The sequence below is a fragment of the Tenrec ecaudatus genome, chromosome 2 (genome assembly GCF_050624435.1).
Source record: "Tenrec ecaudatus isolate mTenEca1 chromosome 2, mTenEca1.hap1, whole genome shotgun sequence".
Taxonomy (NCBI): Eukaryota; Metazoa; Chordata; class Mammalia; order Afrosoricida; family Tenrecidae; genus Tenrec; species Tenrec ecaudatus.
The window spans coordinates 297311936-297321195 of NC_134531.1; the positions used below are offsets into that span (position 1 = coordinate 297311936).

The 9260-nt window shown below is 41.7% G+C and overlaps 1 pseudogene; it reads left to right on the forward strand.

Moving 5' to 3' along the window:
- The first annotated feature begins 6857 nt into the window (after positions 1-6857).
- LOC142441526 (Fanconi anemia core complex-associated protein 24 pseudogene) lies at positions 6858-7783 on the forward strand (annotated as a pseudogene).
- Positions 7784-9260: the final 1477 nt, after the last annotated feature.

The window sequence follows — 9260 nt, forward strand, 5'->3', positions numbered from 1 at the left end:
GCTGAAGTGGTTGATTTTCATCTTCAGAGGATAGTAAAAGTAATAGAGACAGAAGCGTGTCTCTGGTGTTTCTTGGTCTGGAATCTGTACAACTCCTTGAGAGCGGGAATACAGAAAGAAAATGCATTTCTGAAAAATTAGGTACTGTTATTGAGTTTAAAGTGCTTAAGGACTCCACCAAGGCATGATCCAGTAGCTGATCCATTTATAAGTGTCTCAAGAGAACTCTATGGGTAATCAAGGGGGAGAGAGAAAAGACTAAGTACATACTGCATTAAAACCAAGTGGCACTGACCCGAAGCCTGTATGGAAATCAAAGGAAGAAACAGTTATCACTAACCAGAAATGGGAAAGCTATGTTCACAAAAGAGTTAAGATGCCAGTCCGTTGGAAGGATCGGTGCAATCTGGAGAGAGAGAAAGTGTTCATGTCCCTCTTGGCACAGCAACATGTTCTTTGTAGGAAGAAAGAAACATGCCTGATACAATGCAGAGCAAAAAGGGAGTCGGCCTGGAAAGACTTTTCCAAAATCATTTTGAGTTCAATCCTACCATCTCCACATTGATTTGTAAAGTACCATGCACACAGGCAGTCAAACATGCACACGTGCACGCGTTCACACAGGAAATTGGAACTGAAGAATGAGAATTTGCAGATGAATGAATGATCCAATTGGCCACTGAGACACACTTTTACCACATGAGTGTTATAAACTGCAGCATGGAAAAGAGTGGACTTTGAACAAAATGATGTTGCCATCTGTCATGATTAACAGATTTAAAGGTGCCATCATCTCGGTTATCTCATTTTATCTTTCTATGCACAGGGAGTTTCAGAGAGACTATAATTAATATGAGGGTAAGGAAAAACTACTCATACAGTGATATGAACAGGTTCATACCTGTTGGCACGTGCACAGGTTTATTCTCATGAAAACATGTCTAAATACGTTGCTGTGATCTCTGGATGACGGCGGAAAAGTATTCTTGGTAATCCACTTGGCTTTGTCTTGTGAAAGTGCCTTCCCCCCAAAAATGCTATTTTTTGTGTCCAGAAAAAAACAACTTGAGTTTAGGGAAAATACCAAAAACTTTAAATACATCTTCTCAAATCATTGAAGCTCTGCAGAAAATTTACAGAAATGCTGTTTCACCTCAGAGTACAGTTTTAGAGGGAGGGAGAGAACAGAGGAGCTGATATCAAGGGGCTCAATGTAGAAAGAACATGTTTGGGAAACGATGACGGCAGCACCTGTACACGTGTGCTTGATGGCATTGAGCTATGGATTGTTATGATATCTGTAATAGCACCCAACAAAAAGATTTTTTTAAAAGAGAGAAAGAAATAAAGACCCCCCCCCAAAAAGTACAGTTGTTTTGGCTTAGGGTCTTTTGGGAAAGCAGGTTGGGAAGACGTCAAAGATGAATTCAAAGCAGAGAGGTTGTCTCAGAAGGTTATGGTGACTCTTTGGAGGGGTTCAAAGGAGGAATCTTGAAGGATACCAAACAAGCATGGAGATTTAGTTTGGAAAAATTTCCAGGAAAAAAAGAAAGAAAGGAAAGGAAACTGCATTGGTGAGTAGGTCAGGAAATTTTACACTAAGGAATTCTTTATCAATCACAAATTTGTACTCGGAGTATCAAGGTCTGTCCTGTGAGTTTCACTGGGAAATTTTTCCTAGCAAAGCTATAGTTCTAATCTTACCCCTTCAGACTTATTTTTGTTCCCCAAACTCAAAGACTATTGCCAAAGAACATGATTCCAGCCCTTTGAGGACGCCCACACTGCTATGTTTGACAGGGTGTAAACTGAAGTGTGAAGACTCCGTTGGGGAAGGGTTAGAGAGAGGGAACATCACCTTCAGAAGTTTAGGGAGTAGATGGAGGCTATGTCAAAAACAATCACTTCATATTTCGCTCTGTTGGTTTCATCAAGATTCCTACGATTTTGTAGCTACACTTGGTGACTGCCTTTATAAAGTAAGTGACCTAGAGAGATTTGAACTGTGTTCTTCTTGTTTTCATTCCAAATTATTTCCACTCTTCATCTATCACTCAGCCACAAAGGTATTTGTAGACATTTTAAGAATAAAGTTAGCTTGTGTGGTACTTTTGTCCCACCACTCCCCACCAACCACCCCCACATCTGTTTTCGCAGTCAAATGTTTCAATGACTCTAAAAGACACATATTTTTCAAAGATGGGTCTTTAGCAACTTCTGGAAAGGAACCAGTGATGACTATCATGCCCAGTTTATCAGTAGCCCCTTGACTCCCTTAAATATGAGGAAAAGGGTCCTTAGAGAGGCATTTCTGTGTTTAAATGCTGTCTGGCCCTGTAAATATGTAACAAAAAATTCATGTGTAACTACAGATGGTAGCTTGGACTCAGATATACCTGTCGCTGGCGTCTCCATGGAAACGGAGACACATCCTATTTTTTTTAATTCATCTGGAGAGGCATGTGGAAATCAAACAACAAAAAGATTGTTGATGTTTGTGTATTTTACCCTGGGAAAAGAGACACTGGGTTCACACTTCAATGAGTGGTGGCAATGATAATGACTCTGAAAAATTAGGTCCTTAAACCTGTCAGATAAAAACTATATCTGAATTTAAGAAACAATCATAATGTTTGCATAACAAATTCTGGTTTCTTACCAGATGTTTGGCAGTGTGTTTGATCACTATTCATTTTTAACCAACTTCTTTCATATTTTTCATCTTTAACAAATTGCTACTGGAAGACTAATAGGTAGCACCATTTATAAAACTTTCTAGCATTCATTTGTGCCAACGAGGCCCTTCATTGAGCCATGAAATGGCGTGAATTCACAGCAAACTCTTATCACGTATTCATTAATCACATTCAACATAAACCCAGAATTGTACTTAAAGAGAAGGAATTGGGAGAGAGAATGGTTGTGCTGATATATATATATTTATAGATCCAAAACAATCGCAAGACTTTTGCTAATAAAAACCACAGAAGTTACTGAGAGGAGATGGTATCCCAAAAATCTAAGAACCTTTGCTCTGAGTGACATGTGCAGTGTAAGGCAGTGACTAGGAGACACTTGACTTCCAGCTCCAATCTGCTACTTAAAAACTGATAGGACCGGTAGACAGAAGTTTCTAAGCAACACAGAGGAATAGGCACTGTGGGAAACAACTACTGAAACCAGTCCCAGCCCGCGAAAAGCTGCTGTCTGGTTGGCGAAAGCCACCACTGATCACGGAGAGACGGGAGACAGAAGAGATTACGGGCTGCTATAGTTCAGGCTTGGGTAATAAAAAGGGCGATAAATTTAATCATGAAAATACTTAATAATAAACCGACAAAAAGGGAACAAAGAATAAATGGACAACTGCCGAGCAAGAGGCAAGATAATGGCCTTTAAGCTTGCCTGTATTAATAAGCACATAAACTGTAAGTGCTTGAAACACCCAAGCTCAGTGCAGAAATTGTCCATTGAGATGCAAAAAAAGTCCACAAAAGATCCTGCTACATGATTCATCCATTCCACACCAAGATCTTTTCTAAGGTGAAGTCAAAGCAGAGGCGCACACAAAAACCTGCATAAGCGCACTCAGAGCAGCTTTATTTGTAATGACTAAGACACTGTAAATGTTTCACAGATGTTTACAAATGCTCATTCAAAGGTGAACAAACATGATGTATGGAATGCTGAACGAGCTGTAAGAGCCCCTAATAAAATTATTTTAAAATAATAATAATAAATAAAAAGTGAACAAGCAAACAAATGTTACTAGAGTGGAATAGTGCTACTCTTCAATAAAAGGGAATCCATGCCACCATGAATTAATTTCACAATCATTACATCGGTGGAAGAAGTCAAACACAGTAAAAGCCCAAGCCGTGTTAAGGCATTTGAATAAAACTCCAGGAAACACAAACTAACGTACAGATGTAGAACACCGCTCCCTGGCTGCCTGCTGGTGGGGTGGGGGTTGTACAGGGAAAGAAGTGGTTTGGGGAGCTGTGAGTATCTTCAATATCTTGGCTGTGGATGATTTCACAAATGTATACAGTTGTCATGTGTACTTATAAACATGTTCCTTTTATTTTTATGTCAATTAGAATGCAACAAACTTTTAAAAATTTTCAGTGACCTTGGATATAGTATTAAACCTTGAATTAACTTGTCTGTGAGATGGTGATAACTCTACTGGTTTTATAGTGTTGCTGCATGGCTTAAGGGAAATATGAATGCGTAAGAGGCGTCACGCGTTGCCTAGCACATCGGAAGAACTCAGGGAGAGTCACCAGGTTTCTTGGTAGAGTACCAGATGGCATATTCTCCTTCCTCTTACTCCCCACTGTCAGTCGAGCACAGTGCACATGGCCATGAACTTGTATCAGGCCCCATAAGACAAGTCATCATGAAAGCTCCTCTGTGAGCTGGTTGACAAGACATTAATCTTCCAGCATCGTGGGGCTGTCTAAGGGCTGGCTGCAGTACATTAGCTCATACGTGTTCTTCCTGCCCTGCTGCCTGTCTGTGGAGCCTAAGTGCTGCCGGGCTGAGATTTCTGCACAGAGACAGTGTAGGATGGAATGGAAGCAAACTGCAGCTCGAGCAACTCTTAGGCATGTTGACACTTTGAGATCCCAAGCCTGAAGTGAGGGAATTTATCAAAAACCTCTGTTTTGTAACTATTTTTACAAAGCAAGTGTATATTTTTTTAATGAAACTTAGGTAGTACAGGGGGTTGCACGCTGAATCACAGTCACACGGGACAACTTTTCCAAACCACCAGCTGCGTCACCGGAGAATGATGAGGCATTTTATTCCCATAAAGAATTACAGTCTCAGAAACCCAGAGAGTCAGCAATACCCTGCTTAGAGCGTCGGTATCAGTCAGAATGGACCTGATGGTGGTGGGCAGGGCTGGGTTTGAGTGTGGTTTTTGGTCATACTAAGCCATGTCTTTGTGAGAAATACTTTCTAATTTTCTAATATCTCTCATCTGTTAGTACTTCTTTCAAGCCCAACGGGTTTGGAGTATCCTTCAGATGTCAACATATTTGTATATGAGCATCAAAACTCTCCGCAACAAGACTCAGTCTACTGGGTATGTCTCTGTGTTTGTGATTTTTCCTTCGCTGATGTCTCTGACTTCGCCAGCTGCTAATTGTTTTTCTTGGAAGTGTTACTCGTTCTTTGGCTGTGCACCATGCTCGCAGTAGAAACACAGTTTTCAGGAACCTCCCTCCCCTTTTCCTACAAATAACCATTCTTGCTTACACATTGAAATAGTTTCCTCCCACTCATTCAATTTAGGAATGCTGAATTAGTACCACAAGGAGATCCTAACCTTTCTTACAAAACATCAAACAAGCTGTTAAATGAAAAATATGCATTGCCTTTTTTCCCCCCATTGAGTCGTTACTTAATGATAGCTTTAGGTAATTAGGAATCCCTCATGGTTCAAATAGGTATCACACCTGGATGCTAACTGAGCGGCTGACGGTTCCACTCCACACATTATTCCTTCGAAAGGCAGGCCCCCATCTGCTCTTTAAACTCAGCCATGGAAAACTTGAAGAGATACAGTTCTGACGTACACGGAATTACCAGGACGTGGGATTCAATTGATGGCAGCTGGCTTCTATGTTTGTTGCCTGATGAATCCACAATTGAAAGAAATGTTTGGTACCAACTTTGGTGGCTGACTTCAAATTTTATTTTACATCCACCATGTCAATACTGGCAGCGACATTTAGTGACCAGAGTAAAGGAGCACTCTTTGACTGACTGCTAAATTAAGGCTTCCTAAGAAATATTTTTGCGTGTGTTTGCTTGTTGTTGCAGGTAGGAGTTAGAAAGGGAGAATTTAAAAGGGGTAATAAGAAATTGCTTGGAGGAGGAAGGAAAGAGCAGAGAATAAATTCGGTGCTTAAAATTGTTTTCCCTTTTGAGGTAATTTTCTCTATGTACAGGATTCATGCACTTAAGCCTTTAAATTTTTGTGTGCACACATTACTAGTGGATTAGGAATTAGGACTGTCCTGAATAGCAATCATTCTCAACCTAGAGGTCACCTTCCTGCTATCTCAAAATTACTTAGTGTCACTGGTGAAAATGGATCTTCCTGGGCCCCTCCTAGTGTATGTCTCACACTAAAAGGCATTTCACTTACTGCATCAGCATATCAAGGGCTCAGTTAGTCACATTTTTATCAGGCTTTCAATGGCTCTCCACCCTCCCACCTCTACTTTAAGAACCAGTTTCTTTAAATTCTGTGACTTAGGGAAAAGAAGATGGTGCTAAGAGTCTACTTAGAGCCAGATAGGTTCCAAGAATGTGGCAGCCAGTCTAACTGGGAAGTCCAGGGCTGTCCTGTGGAAGTCATTCATTGTAAAGAGAGGAAGGAGCGTGAAGGTGAACGCAATGTCCTATTAAAAATAGAAGAACTAGTTCAGGAAAATACTCATTTATAGTGCGAAGCTCTCAAATGTTCCATTTAACCAAAATCCAAACTCACTGCCCTGGAATCAATACTGACTCATAGCAACCCCATAGGACAGGGTAGAACTGCCCTTGTATGTTTCTGTAACTCTTTGTGGGGATAGAAAGTCCAGTCTTTCTCCCAGAGAGCACTGCCCTAGGCATATCAGCCACAATCATTTTATGTCACTATTCAATTTTACGGTAGTTAACTGTGGTCACATTAAAATAGAATGTGCCTCATCATGTCTTTAATGACTTGTTTTTCAAAAATCACTAGGCCTTTTTTTAGAGGTGCTTCTGGGTAGACTCAAATAGCCAACCTTTCAGATAGAAGAGGACCATTAATCAGAGAACATTTTTTAAAAATTAAAAGATCGGAGGGAGAGATGGGTCGGCTGAGTGGGGCCACGTTATCAAGGGCCAGGCAGGTGACGAGAATGTGAGACAGGTCTAGGCCACCGATGGAAAGGAGCCTCCCTGATGGCAAAGGCCCCATATATGTGCCTTTGGGGCACATTGTGGCCAGTGAGAGGTGGCGTGGGTCACAGCTGGCACAAGAGATGCAAGGCAAAATTAAACTCGCTTTTGAGGATGACCTCATGCCGGTAGATTTTTACTTGTCTAACAGATCCTGTATTCTGTATGTCACCGAAGCGGATTTGGTGGCAGGAAACGGCTACAGAAAGAGGCTTGTTCGGATCAGAAATTCATCTTCAAGGGATTGTACTAGTTGAGAAGACACAGATGAGTGAGCAGTACTTCCCGGCTGCGCAGAAGTTCACAGTCCTGGACCTCGGCATGGTGTTGCTTCCGGTGTCCTGCCAGATGGAAGCAGCCAGCCTCATCATTCAGTTAGTCCACGACCAAACCAAAGAGCCCAGTAAGAACCCCTTTCTCAGGAAGAAGCGCTCTCAGCTCTCCGAGCCCTCCCTCCTCCAGACGGTGCAGCAGAACCCAGGAGTTGGAAAAGTGAAGCCCCCCTTCTGCTTCAGGAATTCCCAAGTATCCAACACCTAAGTAACGCTTCCACGCAAGAGCTGGAGCGCGTTGTTGGGCAAGCAGCGGCACAGCGGATTCATGAGTTTTTCACGCAGTCCAGGTGACAGCGCACCGAGTGCCCCTGTGATGCCTTCTCCTTCAGGCCCCAGACTACATGACCTCACAGTTCAGAACTAAGAGAGAGCGTTTCCTCTGACAGCAGCTTGTGAAAGACATGGGGCGTAAAGGAGGCCCTCCTCTCTGGGTTCAGGCCTGGCAGTGGGTGGGTGTCCTCATTCTTCTTCCAGGATGAGAGAGCCTTTTAATTGAAGCTCTGTGAGTCAGCACAGCTGGCCTGGGCAGATTTTAATGTGTGACCTTGACCTGCATCTCTCCTGGAAAAGGTCTTCTCATGCTTTAGGTGGTGGGTGTGAACATGTAAGGAAAACAAACCGACACCAAAGCCCTGTGTCTCCTAAGCCCCTTGTTCCTGCTGTCAGTGCTCCTGCTGTGTGGCAGGTCTGGCTCTGTGAGGTTGCCAGTGTAAATAAACCATTGTATTGCCTTTTAAAAAAAAAATTAAAAGATCATTTTATGGGGGCTCTTACAGCTCATAACAATCCATACATCAATTGTATGGATCAAGCATATTTGTATATATGTTGCCATCATTATTTTCTAAATACTTTCTATTGAGCCCTTGGTATCGGCTCCTCTTTTTGGCCTCCCTCCACCCTCGTGACCCCTGGATACATTATAAATTATTATTATTTTCATATCTTACACCATCCACGTTCTCCCTTCCCCTGCTGTTTCTGTTGTTTGTCCCCCTGGGACTGGGTGGTGGTGCTGTGGGTCCATTGATCGATCAGTTCCTCTTCCTCCCTTCCTCTCTCACCTTCCCCTACCCTCATGGTATCGCTATATACTAATTAGGAAGGTTATCCAAATGCCAACAGACAGGATCCATTTCAGTAGGGGAGGAAAAAAAGTATAGTGAAAGGAACTAATTGGGAAATTAGCCCAGTTATCAGGGCAAGAAATAGGGCCTGCATGAGAGTTTAGCTCTTAAAATAGACGAGAGACCATTGCCAGAGACACTATGGATGTAAGTGGAACTCAGTGTCTGATGGGAAAGAGGTAATGGGGGGAGGATAATGGGGACGTTTGAAAGATTTCAAGGTTAGAAAATGAAAGAAAATCAGAATTGCATTAACAAATACAGAAATCTTGAGGGAATATGATCAAAGTGTAAAAAATAAGTTTAACAGGTACCATATATACTCGAGTATAAGCCAACCCAAATATCAGCCAAAGCACCTAATTTTACCCCAAAAAACTGCATTAAAAATGTGCTATAAAGCTCAGCTTATACACAAGTATATATGGTAATCTACCAATTTGTTTTTAAAATACAAGAAGGTACTTCTTTTGATGCATATTTCAATTCATTTTAATTATTTATATGTCAGTCTTCCTCCCACCGACACTGTTTCCCCGAAAATAAAAGTGTCTTATATTAATTTTTGCTCCCAAAGATGTTCTAGGTCTTATTATCAGGGGATGTCTTATTTTTTCATGAAGAAGAATATGGTACATTTATTTTTTATTATTTTATTGTTTTATTAAAAGAGACCTTCCTGTCTGCTCTGGCTGCGCTGCGGCCAACAGCTCAGCTGCCCACCACTATGGTCCAGAGTTATGGTAGCTTGGGGGGGCTTATTTTCGGGGATGTCTTATTTTTCAGGGGGATGCCCTATATTTCAGCGAGAGGCAAAATTATAACTAGGTCTTATGTTCAGGGGATG